The sequence below is a fragment of the Carex rostrata genome, chromosome 6 (genome assembly GCF_964058835.1).
Source record: "Carex rostrata chromosome 6, lpCarRost1.2, whole genome shotgun sequence".
NCBI classification, from domain to species: Eukaryota; Viridiplantae; Streptophyta; class Magnoliopsida; order Poales; family Cyperaceae; genus Carex; species Carex rostrata.
Genome location: NC_135923.1, coordinates 4,247,088 through 4,270,646, shown reverse-complemented (window position 1 = coordinate 4,270,646; position 23,559 = coordinate 4,247,088). Strand labels below are relative to the sequence as shown.

General features: G+C 32.5%; 1 long non-coding RNA gene across 1 annotated transcript; it reads left to right on the top strand.

Moving 5' to 3' along the window:
• The first annotated feature begins 7,092 nt into the window (after positions 1-7,092).
• LOC144555889 (uncharacterized) lies at positions 7,093-20,596 on the top strand. The gene is made up of 2 exons (XR_013512148.1): positions 7,093-7,378; positions 20,196-20,596. It is a non-coding gene; the product is annotated as an uncharacterized LOC144555889 (long non-coding RNA).
• The last annotated feature ends 2,963 nt before the right edge of the window (positions 20,597-23,559 follow it).

Here is a 23,559-nt window from a genome sequence, read left to right as displayed (position 1 = left end):
CATAACTAGATATCAGTTTGTAGTTACTACTCTAGCTTGTGTATCTTTGCTTCGATCAGCTGTCGTCAGTTACTAATGTACATATGTTTTTAATAGCTTGAGTGCTTGTTGTTGTGAGCTAATTAAATAGTATATAGATACTATTTTGTAATTTAGTGTGAGTTTTTGGATTATGTAACACAACTTATCTCCAGTGTGTTATTAATGTATGAGTTGTTAGATCTAATAATAATAAATAACACATAAGAAATATTTCCATCTCGTTTTTTTTTTTTTTTTTGAAAAAGAAAATAGCATCTAGCCCTCATTTCATTAATCATTTTGTAGTTACAAGGAGGTTGTAACGGTAAAGTGTAAAACAAAACAATGTTGCTCAAGACAATTGAGCATAAAAAAAAACGAAAAAGAAATAACAACAATAGAGGCAGAAATAGGAAATACATCAACAAAATAGTAAAAATATTATTCTAATGTTGTAACATCTCAACATTCTTCTCATCAATCGCGTGATGATGAGCTGTATCTCCATTGGGTTTCAATCTGTGTCATGAGCTTAAGATGGTTGCAGGATGTTTCTCTGAAAATTCTGTTACAACGTTCTCTCCATATAATAAATATAGTTATTAGCTGAACCGATCTTTCTTTTTTGCTGAATTTTCCATCTCGTTTTTAAACCACGTGCAAGTCAATTGCACTTGTTCATTTTTCTTTGAACATGATTGAGTTGTACCCATAAAAATTAGGTAGCACCTTAATTAGAATTGCAAAGAGGTCAATCGATATTGATACCAACAAAAAGAAGTATATCTGAGTAAAAAAGAAAAAGAACTCCAAATTAAGCTCCTTATGTTATCTTCATGGCCAATTGATCAAATTCAACCAACTCATATTGAATTCTTGTAGTATAGTTGATCGCAACAAACCTTTTTTTCTTGTACGTTTGGATGAAATAAGAAATAAAGCAAGAATAGAGCTAATTCCAAGTTTGAGAATAGTAGCTAATCCAACTTTTGGTTGGGTTAGTAGAATAGTGAGCTAACTCATATAAGACAAACAAAGAATAGTGGGTTAGTACTATTTTTGTTCCATTCAAACATCGAATAGCTCAAAAGAATAGTGCTATTCTCGGATTAGTGTTATTCATGCTACATCCAAATGCACATTAAGTGAAAAGGCAAGTTTATACCATCTACAGTTGCAAGGCAGAGCAAATAGAAAGAGAGACTATATAAGTGAAATAAATTTTGAGAATGAAAAGTTAATTATAAAATTAACCGGAGAATCCCACTCGTGAGATCAAAAATTGATAGAAATCACTAGCACTTTATTCTGTCATAAATATAACTAAGAAAAAGTTGAACGTAACAGTATTTCAGAATTGTGTGGATTCCTCCATCATTGAACTTTATTAGAATTTATAAGCAGGTGATAGCAACTCGCAACAGAAAGCCATCGTATACGAATCTCGGACTGTTGACCAGAGTCAAGATATTTTAAGTAGATCAGTACATAGCATTACAATGCATCATAGTTATCATCAAGAAACCTTGCAATTCATAAAATTTTATTTTCAATGGAACATCAAACTGATTTTAAGAAGGTTGGCAGGGGCATTATTCTCAGCTTCTTTACCGTGTAGAGGAGAGGATGGGAGACACAGGCAACTGGTAATAACAACCTAAGGCCGGCCGTGGGGCCCACCCATCATGTATTTGGCAGTAATGAGGCAGCCAACATTTATGGAGGAGCTGTTTTGAGTTTTGACAACGTATGTTACCAGATGAAATAATGTTTATTTTCTGTACTGGCAAACAGGTACCATGTATAAGGAATAATGAACGTTACCAGTACAGCAAAAGTCATGCTCCCTAGAACAATAACTATTACCAAAACTGTTACTAGAGGAGGGCCACAGACAGAAGGTAACTGTTTTAATGGGCTTTTTGAGAATTAATTAAGTTGCTGAGTCGTTTATAGGATCAGTTCAAAGGTTTCCTTTTCTGATTTAAGCTTAAAGAAATGTCTTTCTTTGCAAAGAGTGACCTTGTCTTTTGAGTAAAGGTTGAAGGATAAGCCTCCGACTATTTAATACCTTTGTTATTACAACAACAGATTTCTCCTATATGGTTTCTAATCCATGACCTTCAAAAGAGTAACCTTGTGGGATAATTGTTTTTGCTATGCAGTCTATACTCTTGTAGTTTATGCAACACATGGAGTCGTGTATGTATTAATTGTTAGAGGAGGAATTAGAAAATTTGAATTGAGACTTGCATAATTAGAATTTAAACTCAAGTCTACACCGCCACCAATTGAAATTCCAACCGCTAACTTGCATGCATATATTTGACATTTTATGAGAGATGCTGAACTCTATAAAAATATTAGAAAAAAATCAACTTGAATAAAAAAATTCAACTAAACTTCAATATATATGATTAAAAAATTTAAAATCATAGGAGTGGCTAAGCACCCTTTGCTAAGACTGTAGATCTATCCCGTGTACTTAATTAGATGGGTATGTATTGTTTTCTCTGTGTAATGGTGAATGTCTATGTAAATTAAATTTCCTCATGTTATTGTTTGCATCGATATCTAAAAAATCAGGGTATCCTTTCATGATTCCACCAAAATTTAAAAGATTAAATCTTTACGGATGATTTTAATAAAATTATGCAATTATTCTTAATTTAAAAAATATATATATGAAGTGTTTGACCATTAAAGTAAAAGAAAAAAAAAACTTAATATTCAGCATTTAAATATCAGAGTTCTTCTAATTTAATAAAACAATATAATATATATATTTGGAGGGGACATACGTATCTTTAAAATCTTTAAAACGGTGAACTTGTGTTACACAGATTAGTTCAAAACTTGAAAGCTACCTCATATGTATGATGTATCTTCTAGGTAAGACGATCTTGGCCGTTCTGATTGTAATCAGGCGGCTGTGATTAGCTAGAGCAGCAGCTTGTATATCAGGCTGAGAACGAATTCGAATATGTAGATTCTAGTATTGGATATTATTTGTTTGAAGTTGATGCGATCTCATCTTGAATTATAAAATTTTCTCCTCCTTCAATAGTGTGGTTGGTGAAAAAAAATAATTTTATTTTCTTTCAGAATATTGGAAGATTGTGTGTACGTGTGTCGGTTTAGGCACCGAAATTTTTAAATATACCATACCCCAAAAAAAAAACTAAACCAAATAACCACATTTTCTTAAAAATTTGAATTTTGCCACGGCTGCATCCCCTAGATGCGGACCCTTTTTCTGGGGAGTGCATTTAGGGGATGCGGACCATTAATGGAGACTGCATCCCCTAGTTGAGCTCCCCTCCCGCCTTTTGTTTTTTTTTCTTTTTCCTTGTCCTGCAGTGACTTCAATCAATTCAAACCAAAAAAGAAAAAAAAAAAAAAAAAAAAAGAGGGGCTGCATCTAGAGGATGCAGACCCCATTTATGGTCCACATTCCCTAGATGCGGTCCCAGAAAAGGGGTCTGCATCTAGAGGATGCGGCCAAGGTATTTTTCGAATTTTCAAGATTTTGTGGTTATTTGGTTTTTTTTTAAATATGGTATTTTTAAAAAATTTGGGGTTTAGGCGTGCTCACTAGATTATTCTTTTTGATTTATTTGGAAAGAATTAGGAGAATATATATGTATAATTCGATTAATATGATTAAGCTGATCGATTTTTTTTTTAAATGTTGTACATCGATTTTGATTTTGTCAAACGATCAAAAAACATTCAAAAAATGAATGCATTAAAATTAATTAAATAACCTTATAATTTTGATCAATTGACTTTATACTAAATTAATTCGAATTAATGTTTAAAATTTTCACATCTAGATGCATCACTCGTAAGGTAGGCAGGTTTCAACGGTTCGGATTCGTCATTTGAAACCGATTTGATGAGTTTTAAACTTAAGTTCACCAAGGATAAGAATAGGGCTGCTAACGAGCCGAGTTAGCTCGAGTTATGGACAACTCGAATTCAACTCGGAAGATAGTGAGTCGAGTTGACTCGAGTTGAGATTATTGAGCCGAGCTGGCTCGCTGACTCGAATTCAACTCGCGAGTAACTCGAGTTGGCTCGTGACTCGTGAGTCAACTCGTTTAAGGTGTTGAAATGTTGAACATTTGAACTTATGATTGTTGTTATGTAATAATATGAGAAGTAAATATTGAATTAACAAACAATTCACAACAAAATGATTAAATGAAATGAATTGGGTCAACTTGAGTCAGTCACATCTAGTTGGGAAAATAAAATAGGTCAAAAATTATGAAGAAAATCATCAATCAAACGAGTCACGAGTTGTAACGAGCGAGTTCAGTCCAACTCAAACTCAACTCGTTTAACTCACGAGTTACTCAACTCGAGTCAGAATAACTCGAATTTTAAACGAACGAGTTGTTAGCGAGTTCGTTACCGAGCTGAGTTTGAGTAACTCACGAGTCGCGAGCTTTTTATACAGCCCTAGATAAGAACATCCTAGTTCTTTAATAGATTCCTTATAAAATTTTGTTTACATGTAACAAAATAGTAATAGAAAAAGAAAAGTGTTACATTGTTAGTTCTAATTTTTAATTAGAGCTTGATTTAAGTAATTGTTAGGTAAAATATATTATATATTTTTATTTTTATTTATATGTACTTAGTTATTACAAATCTGCAAAAGTCGACAGCCTAAAAGAATCTTAAATTAATTCATATTATAGTTAATTAGTTGTGAAAAGGAATTGAAAAATATATATATTTTATGCAGTGTACCCGTCATATACTTTGACATTTTATCTCCCTTTGCTCATAATGTATGTAAAACCAAAGCAGCTATGTCAATTAGGGGTTTCAACATGTACGATACACGTCGGATGGAAACATTTTCATATCCGTACCATTATGATAACAGAAAAAATATTTATTCTTATCCGTCTTTTCTAATACAGTACGGGTATAAATGGATAAAAAAGTACTATTGACATTTCGATTTATGTTTTCGATAAAATATTTTTCAAAACAAGAAAAAAAGAAAAAAAATAATAATACATACAACTAATTTGTATTATGAAAATTTAATAAAATACAAAACTTTATTGGATCATGTATCATCTTCATAAAAATATATATCTATATATATAATTTATTTTTAAAAATTATCTTAGAAAATGAGTAAGATAACGGAAAAAAATAGTTACTTTTATCCATATTCGATAAGTTAACGAAAAAGAATCTTATTAATATAATACGGGTCGGTAAAATGATGTCATTGACACTCCTAATGTCAATATCATTACCCCGAAACATATAGCCGATTTTTTTATTAATAGAAAATAAATAAATAAAATATCGAAATACGGTATAGGATTTGAATTTTGTTGAGAAATGAGTAGAACGGGTTGTCACAGCCCGTCCCACCGGACGGGTCTAATTATCCCGTCCGGTTAATTAATGGTTAGCGTTAAACTCAGCGGAGGAAAGAAAAAAAAAAAAAAAACAAAATTCGGACGGTATGCTTCAACCCGTCCCGGATCAAAAAAAAAAAAAAAAATCTGGACGGATTAAGTAACCCCGTCCAGGATATGATCTTATAATATAATATAATATTATGTTGCAAATCCGGACGGGTTGAATATTATATTATATTATGATTTTATATATATTATATTATTTTTGTTTTTTATATTATATTATGATTTTATATATATTATATTATTTTTTGTTTTTTATATTATATTATATTATGATTTTATATATATTATATTATTTTTGTTTTTTATATTATATTATATTATATTATATTATATTATATTATGATTTTATATATATTATATTATTTTTTGTTTTTTATATTATATTATATTGTGATTTTTTATATATTATATTTTTGTTTTTTATATTATATTATTATATTAATATACTTATATATATATTATATTATGAATAGAACTAGTTTAGTTGTGCTTAAGCTCACCAAAGTGTTTGGTGAGCTTAACTCCAAAACTTATTAAATTGGTTTCAAATGACGAATCTAAACCGTTAGAACCTGCCTATCTTGCGAGTGATGCGTCTACATGTGAAAATTTTAAACATTTGAATTAATTTAGTATAAAGTCAATCGATCAAAATTAAAAGGTTAATAAATTAATTTTAGTGCATTTATTTTTTGAACGTTTTTTTACCGCTTGACTTTATACTAAATTAATTCGAACGTTTAAAATTTTCACATGTAGATGCATCACTCGTAAGATAGGCGGATTTCAACGGTTCGAATTCGTCATTTGAAACCGATTTGATGGATTTTGAAGTTAAGCCCACCAAACACTTTGGTGAGCTTAAGCACAACTAAACTAGTTCTATTCATACTATAATATATATATAAGTATATTAATATAATAATATAATATAAAAAACAAAAAAATATAATATATAAAAAATCATAATATAATATAATATAAAAAACAAAAATAATATAATATATATAAAATCATAATATAATATAATATTCAACCCGTCCGGATTTTTTTTTTTTTGATCCGGGACGGGTTGAAGAATACCGTCCGGATTTTGTTTTTTTTTTTTTTCTTTCCTCCGCTGAGTTTAACGCTAACCATTAATTAACCGGACGGGATAATTAGACCCGTCCGGTGGAACAGGCTGTGGCAACCCGTTCTACTCATTTCTCGACAAAATTCAAATCCTATACCGTATTTCGATATTTTATTTATTTATTTTCTATTAATAAAAAAATCGGAAACATATAGCCATTTAGCCTCTGCTCCAGCCTCCAGACAGAGATATGTAAAGGAAAAAAAAGGACAGACAGCTAAAAAAAGTGTTACAGAAATTGAACGGTTTGTAAAGAGAATTCACCTTCTTTCCTTTCCTTTTCTTCACATACCCTCTTCTAGAGTTCCAGAGCACAAATTTAGTGCTTCATATAAATAAGATGATAATTATCCAAAAAATGTTCTTTCATAAGGTCCTTCCTGTTGACACGTTCCAATAATTATGGAATTTGGAAAAACCCCACAACCGAAAGTTAAACCCCAACAATCCACCATAATATTCTCTTAAGGCTATATCTATCCCCATTGACTTGAGGTCAACCATTCAACACTTGACCCTGCTATAAAAACCCATGCCTCTGCTAACAGCATTTCACAAGTCACAACCAAAATCAAGTCCCCACATATAACTAATTCCTATACACCTCCAAGGCTCCAAAAATATGGCCTCAAATTCCCAAAAACAAAAGGACCTTAATAAATTGGCAAAGGAGGTGTCTGCTATACTCAGCAACTTTCCCCCAAGAAAAGGGAAGGCATCACCATCGCCATCGCCATCGCCATGGCCATTGCCTAAGTTGGTACCGGCACAGAATGGTTCTGGTAAAAATGAAGAATGTATTGATGCTTACCAGGCTGCTAGAATTTATGGAGGCCATGTGCAAACCCGCCTCATCACGTGCCCGCCTCAAACCAAGACAGTTAAGGAACCCATAACTAAAGGAGGTGTGTATAGTGTGTATCAGCACTACTACCAGAGTCCTGCCTGAGTGTTGCTGCTCTAGCTAGATGGAAAATGGTTTCTAACAAAAAGGTGCACATGTCTGGTGGCCTTTAATTAATTAATATGTAAAATATTTCTCCTTTGCAGAGTATATATAAGGATGTATGTGCTTGCCTATGGTGTGCTGTGAGCATGTATACAAGCATGTATAATTGAGTGTTTTGAATAAGTTTCTTAGAATTAATAATAATTACTGTTGTTGACTTGTTGCCTCTGCTTTCAGTTTGGGTTAGAAAATAGAAATGTGATTGCATCTACTACACAACTGGTTAAGCATAATTAACAGAATACTACTGGAATATGATCAGGATATTATACAACTGTAAGTGCTATATATTGCCACAGTTCTGTACATATACATAGTTCTGTTCATAGATTTGATATACTACATGCTACTCGTGCCAATTATTTTATCGTGCCAATACTACATGATATATAGTTCTGTTCATAAATTTGATAGGTGTTTTTCTTATAACCTCTCTTTTCACAAACTTTATGCCTACTAGCTATCTAAGATGCTCCAGGTAGCTGAGCACACATGCCAGAAAAATGATAGCCTGGAATATATGTTGGCAGTACCAAATTAGATGAAATTATCTCTTGTGAAGTTTACTGGTAATCAGAGTTTGGATGAAAGAAGAAGAAAATTACGCACAAAAAAGATGCGTTCAAATAATTTTTTGAGTAAAATAAATCCCTTACAAAATTCCAATATTCACAATATTTTTTTAAGATATTATTTATTAATTAACTTTCATTTTTCACTTAATATGGTTGTTCTTGATTTCATATTAAAAATCTCTTACACAACCATTATTGTGTAAACTCGAATGTCTATTTGATCCTTATCAAAATTTATATGAATTAGAAAATGAGGAGGGTTCAAATGCCTCCATGTTTTTGTGCCTCCATCTCTCTCTATCATTTTCAAACTTCAAACAGTCGATCCGAACCGCTCAACCTAACCTCCATACTAAAAATATGTTTGGAGACCAAATTTTATATTTTTAGGAATTTTTTTACTATTTTTTTAGATAGGTACAAAATCAGTAAATCTGAACCATCTAAAAACAGTATTTTTGTACCTATCTAAAAAAATAGTAAAAAAATTCCTAAAAATATAAAATTTGGTCTCCAAACATATTTTAGTATGGAGGTTAGGTTGAGCGGTTCGGATCGACTGTTTGAAGTTTGAAAATGATGGAGAGAGATGGAGGCATGATGGAGGCACAAAAATATGGAGGCATTTGAACCCTCCTCTTAGAAAATATATTAATTACTTGTCAAAATTTATGGAAAAGGATATTAAAGCAAAGATTAAGGAATAAAGAATAAATTGATGAATGATGCCATTAATTAATATTTATACTTTTATTCATTAAACAAGGATTGAGGATCATTATAAATGTGCTCTATTATATGAATGATCAGAGATTACTTGATATTATAATAATATAAACTAAAGTTACTTATCAAATTTACAGAACAATAGGCCTTTGAACCTTCTTTCAAATGAAAATTGCTTTACTTCTATTTAAATAACGCAATAATTGGATTGTTATATTTTTCTATAAAGCAAAGCACCTTTTAATCTTTTCTTAAAGCATTTCACCAATAAACAGATTCCAATGACTTTCACTTTTACTTTTACTGGTTTCTATAACAACATGTAATGAGAAAACTAATCCAAACAAATTATTTTACAAGCAGAGCAGTAACTAGCATGAGAATATTTTACAAAGTTTTTTGTACCTAGTTCAAATTATGTAAAGAAATATAAAAGATGCCCACACTTAACTGTTCTATCTCAACTAATTAAGTTCACATAAAACATGACACACAACATAATACACTGCATGACTTATAAATTAAGCTCTCAAATTCATAAACATACATCACTTAATTATTACAAGGTGGTAGAATTTGTGGAAGTTCTACTTCATCCTCAGGTGGTTGTCTTGTTTGGTAGTAGTAGTTGTAACTTGTAAACTTATAATAGTAATTGTAATTATCCTCATTCTTCTCATTGATCCTAGGATTAGTAATATCATTATAGTACTGCTGATATGTTGCCTTCTTTTTTTGTTGAATATGTCGTATACGCAGCCCCACCGTACATCCTTACCGCCTTGTTGCTGTCGATATCTTTAGGCGTGGAATTGTGTTGATGGGTGGTTCCGGAAGCCAGCCTCTGCTGGTTGTTGCTTTCATAAGCCAAAGAATAGTCCCGTCCTCCTCGCCTCATACCGAAGAAGCTGAACCTTCTAACCTTGCCAATGTCTCTTTGATGTGCCATTTGAGGAAAGGTTAATAAGTGTATATATTAAGGGATTATGTGCTAAATCTGTAGATTAGTTAATTTGTGTACTGGCTTTTGCTTGATGATAACTAACAATGGGTGGTGAGAATACATGGTTGACTTGGTCAAGGGTCTAAAAGTCGGTCAAGTAGTCTCAAATGGCATATGAAATCGGTTCGGGATGTGTGGTATTATTATCGGGGCGGATTTAGGATTTTCGTAGGGGAAATTTAAACTCATTAACTAATTAGATGCTCGATAAAAAAAATAATGCTTTGATTTATACATTCCAATGCTCTGACTTATAATTTCTTATACTTTAATTCATAATTCTAATTACCAATCATAATTTAAGAAATTTTTTTTTATTTTAACACTAAATTTAACCTGAATTATAAATTAAATATCCAGATAAGGAAAAAAAATATTTCAGGAGGAAGCAAAGTCGATCGGAACTAATAGATCACCACTAAGGGCTTGTTCGGCAACCATTGTGCCCATGGGAAAAAAAAAATTCACTCAGAGTGAAATTTTTGTTTCCCATGCACAAAGTGTTTCAGTTATTCAAATTGGACCCGAACCCAACCTCATTCCTGTTCCCGTCTAGCAGCCGATCGAATAGGTCCTAAAACTCAAAGGTATCGTACGCTCCTCCATAACTATATAGGTCCGCCCCTAATTATTATCCTAATGTACTATTATTAACTAGCTATTATTTTGCTAGAATTATTAGGATTATTAATGACATTTTCGCCCCAGTAAAAAAAATAATACTTTTCCTTTAATTTTAAAGGTATCGTACGCACTTGATCTTGATATATATCTATAAACATATGGCACTGAAGATGTTCGGTCGAAAGCAAAAATGTAATAAAACAAAAGATTCTAATTCTTTATGCAAATATGATATAGATCAGACAAACTGATATAAACACCACACCGCCCCCCTCGCTAGCTTTTTCTAATCGTCGGAGAATGCAAGGGAATGTGGTTTAGGGATATGGATCCTTTCAAGTGCTCAAGATAATTTTATTTACGAAAGAGTCATATCAAATTAATAAAGTCAATACTTCAACTCAATAGTGAAACTTGATATGAAGAGTTATGAGGATGTACAACAATGGTGTCCTTTGCAAAAATTTAAATCAAAGAGAAAGAATAAGGGTATAATGAGAAACAAATAAATTAGATAATATTTAATTGTGGGTTATTAATTCAAAGGGTAAATAGAAAAGAAAAATAAGAGTTGAGAGATATGTGAAATATAACTAAAAGTAGAGGAGTAAATAATAAAACAACTCTTGAAGGGTATATAAAAAATTAACTCTTAATTTTAAAGGTATACGCACTCGATTTTGATTATCTATAAACATATGGCACTGAGGATGTTTGGTAGAAAGCAAAAATGTATTAAAACAGAATATTCTAATTCTTTATGCAAATATGATATAGATCAGACAAAATGATATTAAACCCCCCCCCCCCCCCCCCCCCGCTAGCTTTTTCTAATTGTCGGAGAATACAAGGGAATGTGGTAACTAGCTTGATGCCTCTCTACAGAATGTTTTTTCTTTACAATTAGAGGAGGCTAAACACTGTGACACCCATTTGTTGCTAGCTCATTCGTCCTTTAATTTGTTTGTTCCTAGCACAGTGCTGGCCACCCTTTTTTTTAAATCTCAAATCTTTTCTAAGCAATAATAGAGACAAAGGATCTCAAAAACACAAAACGAAAATAAAAATGATGAGTGTCACAAAATATTATATACTTACTTTTTTTTTAAGAAAAAAATTTGCACTAAAATATCAAAATTCAAGCTGTTGATTTTGTTTATGTTCACAAGCGATGCATCGTGTGAATAATTTTTATGATTTTTGGAGTACATTTTATAATTGATCAAGTAGTTAAAAGTTGAATGCATTAAATTAATCAATTATAATTAACTAAATTAATTTGTTCATCTTTATCACTTGATGTAGTATAATTAAATGACAACATATCATGAATGTATCGACCACTAAATTCATTAAAAATATTGATGTCGTTCTTGAGGCATCAACATATAATTAATTAATTTCGAACCTAGCTATCTATGCATATGGGATTATGGGGATATTGAAGCAATGTATAGCAACTTGCAATCTGATAGCCACTATCAGATTTTCAAAAAAAGAAGCAATGTATAGCAACTGACTCTGTAATTTTTAAACCTCTCACTTTGTAAACTATATAATTTATTTTAATGAAATCATATATAAATATTAGTCGTTTTAATTACATGTTAACTAAAAAAAATGGCAAAATCATTCTAAACTCGCCCACTAATTAATGAGCACGCATTATATACAAACCTTTGTCTGAAAGTATGAATCATGTTTGAAAAAAAATTGTGCATGATTCACAATTTTTTGAAATATTTGTATAACATTTACACACCGCGCATCCTCATTGATGTATAACGATCAATTTTATCCCAGACAAATGTTAGCATGCTTTGTAAACTAATTTAATTATAATGTGTCAGCAAATTATTTTTGTTCAAAATAAAAATATACACAAATATGAATTAAGATGAGCAATTTGTAGATAATTTCTACCATTATTTGTTTTTCATTTAAGTACACTTAATAGGTCATGAACTACGGACTTAGCACAGTGGCGCGAAGTCCGTCTCTCTATGTAGAAACACAGATTTAAATTTTAAAAATAGCATCTAAAAGATGTTAGATGGACAATGCCCTTTATTTTTAAAAACAAAAACAATCGACCATGTTTATATGATTTATTTAGCGATATATTACTTTAGATGATAACACTATCATTATATTTTCTTCTCAAAAACACTATCAATATCTTTTCTTCTCAAAGCACTATTATTATCTTTAGTTAGAGAGGCAGTGAAATATTGACGAACATCTCTTGAGAGAGTAAAAAAGCTCCTTTAGGCGATTTAAGAAAATCTAGGGCTTTCAACAACCGTCTTTCTCCACTTCCTCCTCCCTTCATTCGACTCTACCATTTTCACTTCTTGTAGTCTTCATTCCGAAGTAACACCTCCCCTCTCTCAGTTCTACCTTCTTGAGTAGAGAAGAGATTGAGGGAGATGATAGGAACCGGAGCCAATCGGAGCCGAGAGTGCGGTATATCATTGGAGTTCGGATTGTAGAGTTCCCATCTCGAGCGCGGCGGTGAGTATATTTGGTCACTGTTGGAGTGCAGCAGCGGTTGAAGAAGCAGATCCAATTGTAGAGCGAGATGGCGATTAAAGTACTAGGGTGATCAGCATCTCAATTAGAGTGCAACGATGTGCACAATTGGTCGCCATCAGATGCGCGACGGCGAATGAAGAAGCGAATCCGGTCGTGGAACGAGATGATGATTAAGGTATTACAGTTATTGCAAGAGGATTAGAATATTATATTGGTTTAGAGGATTTTATGAGAATAAAAAATAGATTTAGAAATTATGGTCGTAAATATATTTTTTATCAATAAAATTATTAGTAGGCATTTAAAACCACGAACTTTAAAAAAAAAAAAAACTACATCTCTTGAAAATTGATATAAAACTAGAGGAATATATCTTCATATAATTAAAAGAATATTGTAGCTACCCCCACATATGAGTGATGATACTAATACGGAAAATTTTACAAATTGCTCTACTTTCTAAAATTTTCAAACAAAATACATTTTTTTCTAAAATAATTAACAAAATGCCCTTGTGGGCCCCTCATTTTCCCCTCTCAACCTTTCTCTATCTCTACCTCCTATTTACTCTAGAAAAAATGTTAAAATATGTTTAAGAGCTAGGGGGGTGATGGGGAGATGCGGGATCCACGATTGGGGATAAATACTTATAAGTATAAGTATAAATACTTGCATGATGAGATATAAATACTTGTGTGATGACAAGCTCGAAAGTATGTTATCATGGATCTCATTTGAAATATAAAATTGCATAGAAGACGTTCGTAATTTTAGATTCGCAAAATTCCTTGTAGATCGTGAAAAATGTGGACGAGATTGAACAAATAAAATTGGGAGGATCATGGGGGATGAGAGTGGGGGGATAATTATTAGGGCCCATTAAAATAATATTCTTCGCATGTGAGAAATTGTACACTTGATAGGCCTAAATTATATACATATTCGATCTGATTTTTATCACGAAATAACACCAAATATCTTGTATTTTGAATATAAAGTGAATAGAATACACCAAGGATCAAGTTACTGCGTTTGTTTGGTTTTAATTTGCAGAAAATGCAGAAAATGAAGAAAAATCGAAGAAAAATGCCCAGTGCGGACGCACAGTTTACGATACGGCTGCACTAAGTACTTAGATGGATTTCTGGACGCGCGCCAATTTTAAAAAGATATAATAAGCTATACATCAAAATCCGTGCGGATGCACGGATATCGATGCGGACGCACGGATCTCGATGCAGCCGCACTCTGGTCGCACAGGAAAAGTCCGAGCCTAGTGCGGATCTCGATGCAGCCGCAGTGCGGGTGGTGAAGACACAGTGCGGATGGTACTGTAGCAGTGCGGGTGGCCTGGCCGCACTGTAGCAGAACGCATAACTGGAGCTTGATCTTAAAATAGCCATAACTTTTGACTCGTAACTCCGATTAAGGCTTGTGACCACTTTTTGGAAAGCTAGAGAGAAGATCTACAACATGAAAAATCCCCAGTGCGGATGAGATCACCCGCAGTGCGGCCCGGAGCACCCGCAGAAGGCCAAAAATACACATTTTCAACATGGTTTCTATTTTTGGCGCAACCTGGACACGTTTTTACAGCTAAACTTGGACAAGGCATCATGGGAAAACAATCCAAATATAGCACCCACTAACTCCACTTCCTAGGCTCTTAATTGGGCATGATCATTGACTATAAAAGAGGGGGTTTATTCTCCATTCAAGGCATCCATCCTCATCTCATTCTCTCCCTCTCCACACACATCTCTTCCTCTTTCATTCTCTCTCTATACACACAATACTTAGCGATAAATTCTGGAGAAAATGAAAGTTTTCAAGCAAAGAGAAGAAGGATTTCCTGAGCAAGAAGTCGGCAAGATAGAGGTTTTTGATTTGTCAAAGGGTGTAATTACTTCCTTTATTTCATTTCTTCTTACTTTGCCAATTTTTGTAATGGATCTCTCCATGAGGGAGTAGTTCTCTCTCTAGGGGTTTAGGTCAATGCATGAACTTGTTTAATTGTATCTTATTCGGTTATTTGTCTTTGTTATGATTGTTTTATGGGATTTGATGTTAATTTCTATGATTTATCATTTGTGTTAATTACATAATTAGTACTTGAAATCGCAGTAGTCCCGCTTTGGTATCTCTTTGTCAAAGGATCCAAAGAAGTTAGGACGAGAGGAGAGTACCAAATTATGAATGCAAATACCCTAGGTTTAGATTAGGATTGTAACCAATTTGTAATCTAAGCCGGAACTACAGAAATTAAGGTTAGGAATTTGGTGAAGAACCTAACCGTGAAGGCAAACCCTAATTAGGACATCTCAAATCGAATCGGGTATTGGTATGAAGGACTTAATCGTGAAGTATCAATATTTGAGGAGAGGAGAGACTAACAAGAGCTTATGGTCTAAGTAGCTAGGGTGAAGGACCTAACCGTGAAGTCCGAACTACTTAGACACGTTATTAATTCACGAAAGTGACCCTTAATGACATATTAGGTTAGAAACCTCATCAAATCATACATGAACTTAAACAAATACCGAATAGATATAGTTAGCAAGAAAATGTAGACCAAAGACCCCTAGATCTCTAAATCTTGAAAACAAATCAATTCCTTTTTTTTTCATTCGTTTACTTTTATTGTTTTAAACTCTCTATTCGGGTATTGAACCCAAATTTAGGAATTGTTAGAACAAACCCCCCAATTTACTTTTATTGCATTTTACTTTATTTTATTTTCTGAAATTTATTATTAAAGTTTAAACTAAGTTTTTTATCGTACTCCCTGTGGATCGATACCTCAAATACTACTTTGATAGAATTGTGCACTTGCAATTCAACTCAAACGCGTGTTAAAGGTTTAAAAAGTACATCATTGTACTGAAGCTTTTTACCATACCATTTGGTCGCATCAAGACTCACCACTTAGAGTGGAAGAAAAAGGTGCGATGCAGTGTCATGATGTGAGTGATTTTGGTCTCGTGCCGTATCGTATTGTGATCAAATTATTTTTTTACGTGTTGTGTCATGATATAAGTAAAATATCAAGGGGTGGTTACGGCACATTTGGTCACGCTACGTGAGTCACACCGTACCTAAACGCACGTGACCACGTGTTGTATCATTACTAGATCTTTCGCGTGACGTGCCGTACTAACTTTTCTAAATATGGTCATGGCACGGGACACGCAAGTCACGGCACGTAATTACCAACACACGTGTCGTACCATTCCGTACCATAACCATGCCGTTTCATGACAGAGCTGACTCCGCCATGCTATTTTTCCCACTCTACAATATTGGTGAGTCACATATATGACACATGTCGTTCCATGACAGAGCCAACTCCACCATACTATTTTTCCCACTCTACACTGCTGATGAGTCACATATATGACGCATGCTCATTAGCTAGTGACTAATGAACATGCATGTGAATCATGTACAACTTCTTTCAGCAAAGTATGAATTATTTTTAATAAAATTTTGTTCAGTATTCACAGTTAGGGCTGTCAAAAAAGCTCGCGGCTCGTGGCTCAACTCTAGCTCGCTCGCTAACAGCTCGCTCGGTAGTGGACCGAGCTGTTAACGAGTCAGCTCGGCTCAGGCTCGGGCCAAAATAAACGAGGTGAGCCAGGGGTCAGCTCGGCTCATTAAGCTACAGTGGATTTAGGGCTTAGTCCCGTATAATTTTAAGTTCAGTCCCATTTTCAAAGGGGCAATTATGCAAAATTGATGTATTCTCGGTTTGGAAAGAAAGGATATGAGCTTTAGATGCTTGAAGATGTGCCTGCTAGACAATTTCTTAAATTTTTTGAATGGGATTTCTTTTTTTTTCTTTTTTTGAATTTGTATAATAGCAGCCCAATAAAGTTCAGCGAGCCAGCTCGTCAGCTCGCGAGCTAGCTCGGGCTGGCTTATCATAAGCTGAGCCAGGGATTTTGGCTCGGGTGACCTAGGTCCAGCTCACTCGGTCCAGGCTCGGGCCAAAATAAACGAGCCGAGCTAAGGCCCAGCTCGGCCCGAGCCAGCTCATTTACAGCCCTATTCACAGTACTTCTTAAAATATTTGTATAACATTTATAGAAAGTACTCATCCTTATTGATTAGCGATTTCGGAATGATATTATTTCAGACGATTATTAGCATGCATCACAAAATAATTTATAAAATTAAAAGTGTACCGACTCATGATAAATTGCTTTTATTTTTATTTTTAAGTACAATTAGATGAGCAAATTGGATAAGTTTCTACCATTTGCTTTTCATTTAAGTACACTTAATTAGGTCGATTATGATTTTATGATTTTTATTTCTTTCTCACTACAAGCAGAGGAGTGGAATGTAAAGTTCAAGCTAGCAGATTTATCATAATACGCTTTTTTGTTATAATCTCTCTTTTCAAAAACTTTATTCCTACCATCTAAAGATGCTCGAGGTAGATGAGCACACATGCTATAGATATGATACCCTAAAATATATGTTGGTGGCACCAAACCGAAGAAATTAATTATATATATCTTGTGAAGTTTACTAGTCACAGTTTGAATAAAAGGAGAAAATTTTACCACAACAAAGATGCAGTCAAATAAATTTTAGAGTCAAAAAATTCCCTTACAAAATTTGAGTGTACAGAATAACTTTTTTTAGCATATTATTGTACATTAATTTAATGTTTTACAACTGTGTATAAATATGCTTCAACATTCATACACGGTTGTAAACAATAAAACCGTGTACAATTTGATCATATTGTACATGGGTTTTTTTTATTAAAACCGTGTATGAATGTTGGAGGGCATTTTCAAAAGTTCTGGAGCACATTTTCAGACGAGTGTATATGAGATGTTTCATCAATTCTACACGATTTTACTGTATAATCCGTGTGTGATGAAAAAAATATAATTTTTTTTCATGTCATTGATATGTGCCTTCCTGTTCTATAATGCATTTTTTTTAACTCATTTCAGAAGCATCTCTTCTTTTGCCAGTGCATCTACTTCTTATTTTATTGTTAGAGATGATTAGTATATATGTATTACTCTGTACTTTGTCTGTGCTTTGTCTTGGGGTTATTTTATCTTAATGTTCTTGTTACTTAGTTATTCTGGCACTATATATGTTTTGCGTTGTATAGATGTTTTATGATATTTGTTTTAGATATCCTTTTGGTTCTTTAAACTTTGAGGTTTTTTTTATTATTTTTAGTTTTATCAGCTTTGTATAAACTATTTAATTTATAATGAAAAGATGACTTGTCACTTTTATCCAAAAAAAAAAAAAGAGGTAACAGAGTATACATATTGTTATAATCTTTTCCGGGAATTATCTGAGCGGTGAACTTGTGTTACACAGATTAGTTCAAAACTTGAAAGCTACCTCATATGTATGATGTATCTTCTAGGTAAGAGGATCCTGGCCGCTCTGATTGTAATCAGACGGCTGTGATTAGCTAGAGCAGCAGCTTGTATATCAGGCTGAGAACGAATTCGAATATGTAGATTCTGGTATTGGATATTATTTGTTTGAAGTTAGATGCGACCTCATCTTGAATTATAAAATTTTCTCCTCCTTCAATGTTGAAGTGTTGTTGGCGAAAAAAATAATTTTATTTTCTTTCATAATATTGGAAGATTGTGTGTACGTGTGTATGGGTTTAGGCGTGCTCACTGGATTATTCTTTTTTATTTATTTGGAAATAATTATGAGAATATGTATAATTCGATAAATATGATTAATCTAATCGATTTGATTAAAAATGTTGTAGATTTAGATTTTGACCGGTTAAGTACGGGTTGGATTTGATCTAGTGACAAACATACATGCATGATTTATGATGTCAGAAGTCATGAGTTCAAAATTTAAATGAGAAAAATTCTTTGTTGTAATAACAAAGATATTATTTGAGTGGCTTGTTCTCTAATCTTTACTATAAAAAAATACGGATTTGATTTATTAACCCAATAATTACACTCCGTACAAAATTTTGTATAAAGGTCGAGAAAATACGACCTGATTGTTATATATTAATTAGGTAACCTTAGAAAAAATTTAATTTTTAGTTATAATTTTTAATTAGAGCTTGATTTAAGTTATTGTTAGGTAAAATATATTATATATTTGTATTTGTATTTATATTTACTCAGTTATAACAAATCTGCAAAAGTCGACAGTCTAAAAGAAACTTAAATTAATTCATATTATAGTTAATTAGTTGTGAAAAGGAATTGAAAATTATATATATATATATATTTTTTTGGCTTTGTATACAGCGTACCAGTGATATACTTCGACATTTTATCTCCATTGATCGTAACATACTCGCGTAAAACAAAATTAGCTCTGTCAATATCTTTTTCCCGAAACATATAGCCATTTAATTAGCCTCTGCTCCAGCCTCTAGACAAAGATATGTAAAGAAAAAAGAGGAAAGACAACATAAAAAAGTGTTACAGAAATTGAACAATTTGTATCAGAGTTTTAAATATAGCGCGCTATAGTGCTGCTACAGTGTTTTTGGATCATAAAAACTATGATACTATTGGCGCTATAGTACGCCATATGAACATCGCGTCATTATTTAATCATTTCCCTATAATATGATAAACGCTATTTAAACCTTTAGTTTGTACAGAGAATTCACCTCCTCCTTTTTTTCTCTCTCTTTAGAGTTCCAGAGCACAATTTTAGTGCTTCATATAAATAAGATTTATAAGATGATATTTATCGCAATTTTAGTGCTTCATATAAATAAGATTTATTCCTGTTGGCACGTTCGAATAATTATGGAATTTGGAACAACCCCACAACCGAAAGTTAAACCCCAACAATTCACCATACATTCTCTAAGGCTATACCTATATCTATCTCCATTGACTTGAGGTCAACCATTCAACACTTGACCCTGCTATAAAAACCCATGCCTCTGCTAACAGCATTTCACAAGTCACAACCAAAATCAAGTCCTCACATATAACTAATCCCTATACACCTCCAAGGCTCCAAAAATATGGCCTCAAATTCCCACAAACAAAGGGACCTTAATAAATTGGGAAAGGAGGCGTTTGCTATACTCAACAACGTCTTTCCACCAAGAAAAGGGAAGGTACCGGTAAAGTATGGTTCTGGTAGAAATGAAAAATGTATTGATGCTTACCAGGCTGCTAAGGAGTATGGAGGCTATGTGCTCACCACGTACCCGCCTCCGCCTAAAACCAGGACGGCTAAGCAACCCGTAACTAAAGGAAGTATGTACAGTGTGTTTCAGCACTACTACCAGATTCCTGCCTGAGTGTTGCTGCTCTAGCTAGATGGAAAATGGTTCTAACAAAAAGGTGCACATGTCTGGTGGCCTTTAATTAATTAATATGTAAAATATTTCTCCTTTGCAGAGTCTATATAAGGATGTATGTGCTGCTTATGGTGTGCTGTGAGCATGTATACAAGCATGTATAATTGAGTGTTTTGAATAAGTTTCTTAGAATTAATAATAATTACTGTTGTTGACTTGTTGCCTCTGCTTTCAGTTTGGGTTAGAAACTTCAAATAGAAATGTAATTGCATCTACTACACAATTGGTTTAGCATAATTAACAGAACACTACTGGAATATGATCAGGATATTATACAATTGTAAGTGCTATATATTGCCACAGTTCTGTACATATATATATATATATAGTTCTGTTCATAGATTTGATATACTACATGCTACTCGTGCCAATTATTTTATTTGCTCTAGCAATTAATGTTAGAAAAAGTTTGATAAATGATATATAGACAAGACTGACATCAAAATTTGTGTTATGGGATTGGAGATGGTGCTGTAGAATTGCTGCATGTCTTGTGAATGCATATCAGAAATTATTGTCTCCTGAACAACAAAGAGAAAGAGATTTTCCCTGATCTAAATTGGCATTCTTTCTGTTGGATTCTGGTAGAGCAGATATTATGCTTACACGCAATAAAAAGTTAACAGTTATACTCTACATAAACGAAATATTTCAGGCTGTACTATCATTTCAGCTGAAATTTGTTTATCTACCATCTTATTATTTTAAAATTTTAACCTTACACGCAGACATTGTTTGCGTGCATGGTACTATCATTTCAGAAGCTCGATCGTTGATGTCTTGAAATGAAGTTTGTTTATGTTAAAAACATTGGTTTTGGGTGAAGAGAAAGAGAATTACGCTATTTTATGAATCTGACAGATTAAAATATAAATCAATGTACACGTAAAGATGATTTAAGATAATTAAAAAAATATATTATTGCTCTTATTCACGATAATTGCATGAGTACAATTAGTTTCTAATTTACTGATTTTTTTTTATTCTTTTATAATATATTTCCATTACATGTTATAACATAAGGATAAAATACTAATAATTATTAATTCATACATTATCATACGCGAGGAAACCAATTAATTATAGTAAGAAAAATGATCACACTCAATCATATATCCCGAAATTTTTATTTATATCATATTCCAAACAAAAAATCACGTTTTCCGAAGAATTAGAAAATTACCTGGGCCGTCCAATACCCCTACGACTTCAAACACTGGGGGCCGCCCAATACCCTACAGCTCCATTTTTTGTTTGGGATCGACTAACTATCTCCCAGTCAATTTTCCTCATTCATCCCTCAGTCAATAACTATTTGTGGGGACCGTTAACTAACTATACTTCATTAATTACTTAGAGGATCACTTAATATTTGATAGATTTTATAACTGACACGTGCAAATATAGATACCTATGCGCGCAAGTGTTAATATATAATATATCAAGTATTCATATCTAAGATACCAAATATTTCAAAAAAAAAAAAAACTAGACACATCATACATACATCTTCTACATGTTTTTAGAGTTGGTTTTTTTTTCTCCGTTCAATCTCGTCAATATTTCTGTTGATCTGTGAGGAAATTTGGAAATCTAAAACCATGAACGTTTTCTACATAATTTTCTCTTTCAAATGAGATCCATGATGACGTACTTTCGGGTTGTCTGTCGTGTAAGTACTCATACTTCGTCATGTGAGTATTTATACATAGTTGTGAATACCTTGTCGTGTAAGTATTCATATCTTCTCATTCAAGTATTCATACCTCCTTATTCAAGTATTCATATCTCGTAATGCATGTGTATGTAATTCATGTCTAAAGTGTTTGTACCTGACATATTTTATCAATTTTTTTTCATATGACACAGGATGACGTCTGAAAATATTAATATTAAGTAATGCAAGTCTAAATAGTTCATATGTCAAGTGTTAGTAACTAACAAAATCTATGAAATTTTTATTTTTATTTTCATATGACACGAGATGATGTATGAAAGTATTAATTTCAAATATTACAAGTATTCATACATTGTCATGCAAATGTTAATAGTTTATGTATCAAGCGTTTTATCTAAAATATTTTATCAACAATATTTTTTTTCTTTTGGCATCAGATGACGTTTGAAAGTACTAATATATAGTATGCAAGTATTCATACCTCCTCATGAAAGTGTAAATAGTTCATGTATAAAGTAGATATATCTAACAAATTCTATTTTTTTTTCATATGACATTAGATGGTATCAGAAAGTATTGCAAGTATTCATACATCATCATGCAAGTATGAATAGTTCATGTATCAAGTGTTTTTATCTAACAAATTCTATCAAATTTTTTCACATGACACTGGATGATGTCTGAAAGTATTAATATCAAGTATTGCAAGTATTCATACATTGTCATGCAAGTGTGAATAGTTCGTGTATCAAGTGTTTGTATCTAACAAATTCTATCAATTTTTTTTCATATGGCAATGGATAATGTTTGAAAATATTAATATCTAGTATTGCAAGTATTCATACCTCGTCATGCAAGTGTGAATAGTTCATGTATCAAGTGTTTGTATCTAACATATTTTCTATATTTTATTAGATGACGTTTAAAAGTATTAATATCAAGTATGGTAAGTATTCATACCGCATAACGTAAGTATTCATGCTTATAACTGAAGTATGAATTGTTACGTTGGAAAGTATCTTAATTTAATATTTTTTACAAATTACTCTGTTTGATGCTGGATTGTATTAATATGTAATTGAAAAATATTCATATCACGTTGAGCAAATATTTTTTTCCCTTGTGGCACTAGATGACGTTTGAAAGTATTATTATCAAGTGTTGTAAATAATCATACCTCATAATGTAAGTATTCATAATTTATACGCAGTTGCCAAAGTTAAAATGCAATTTTCAAACCATCTTAATAAATAGTAAAAAAATTCCAAAAAATGTAAAATTTGGTCTCCAAGCACATTTTAATATAGACCAAACATCTAACGGTTTGGATCGGCTATTTGGCCTTCAAAACTAGAGATATGAACGAGAATTAAAACAGCTCTTTTAATTCGCGAAGTAGCGTAGCATTACTCTATATATACACACACACACACACACACA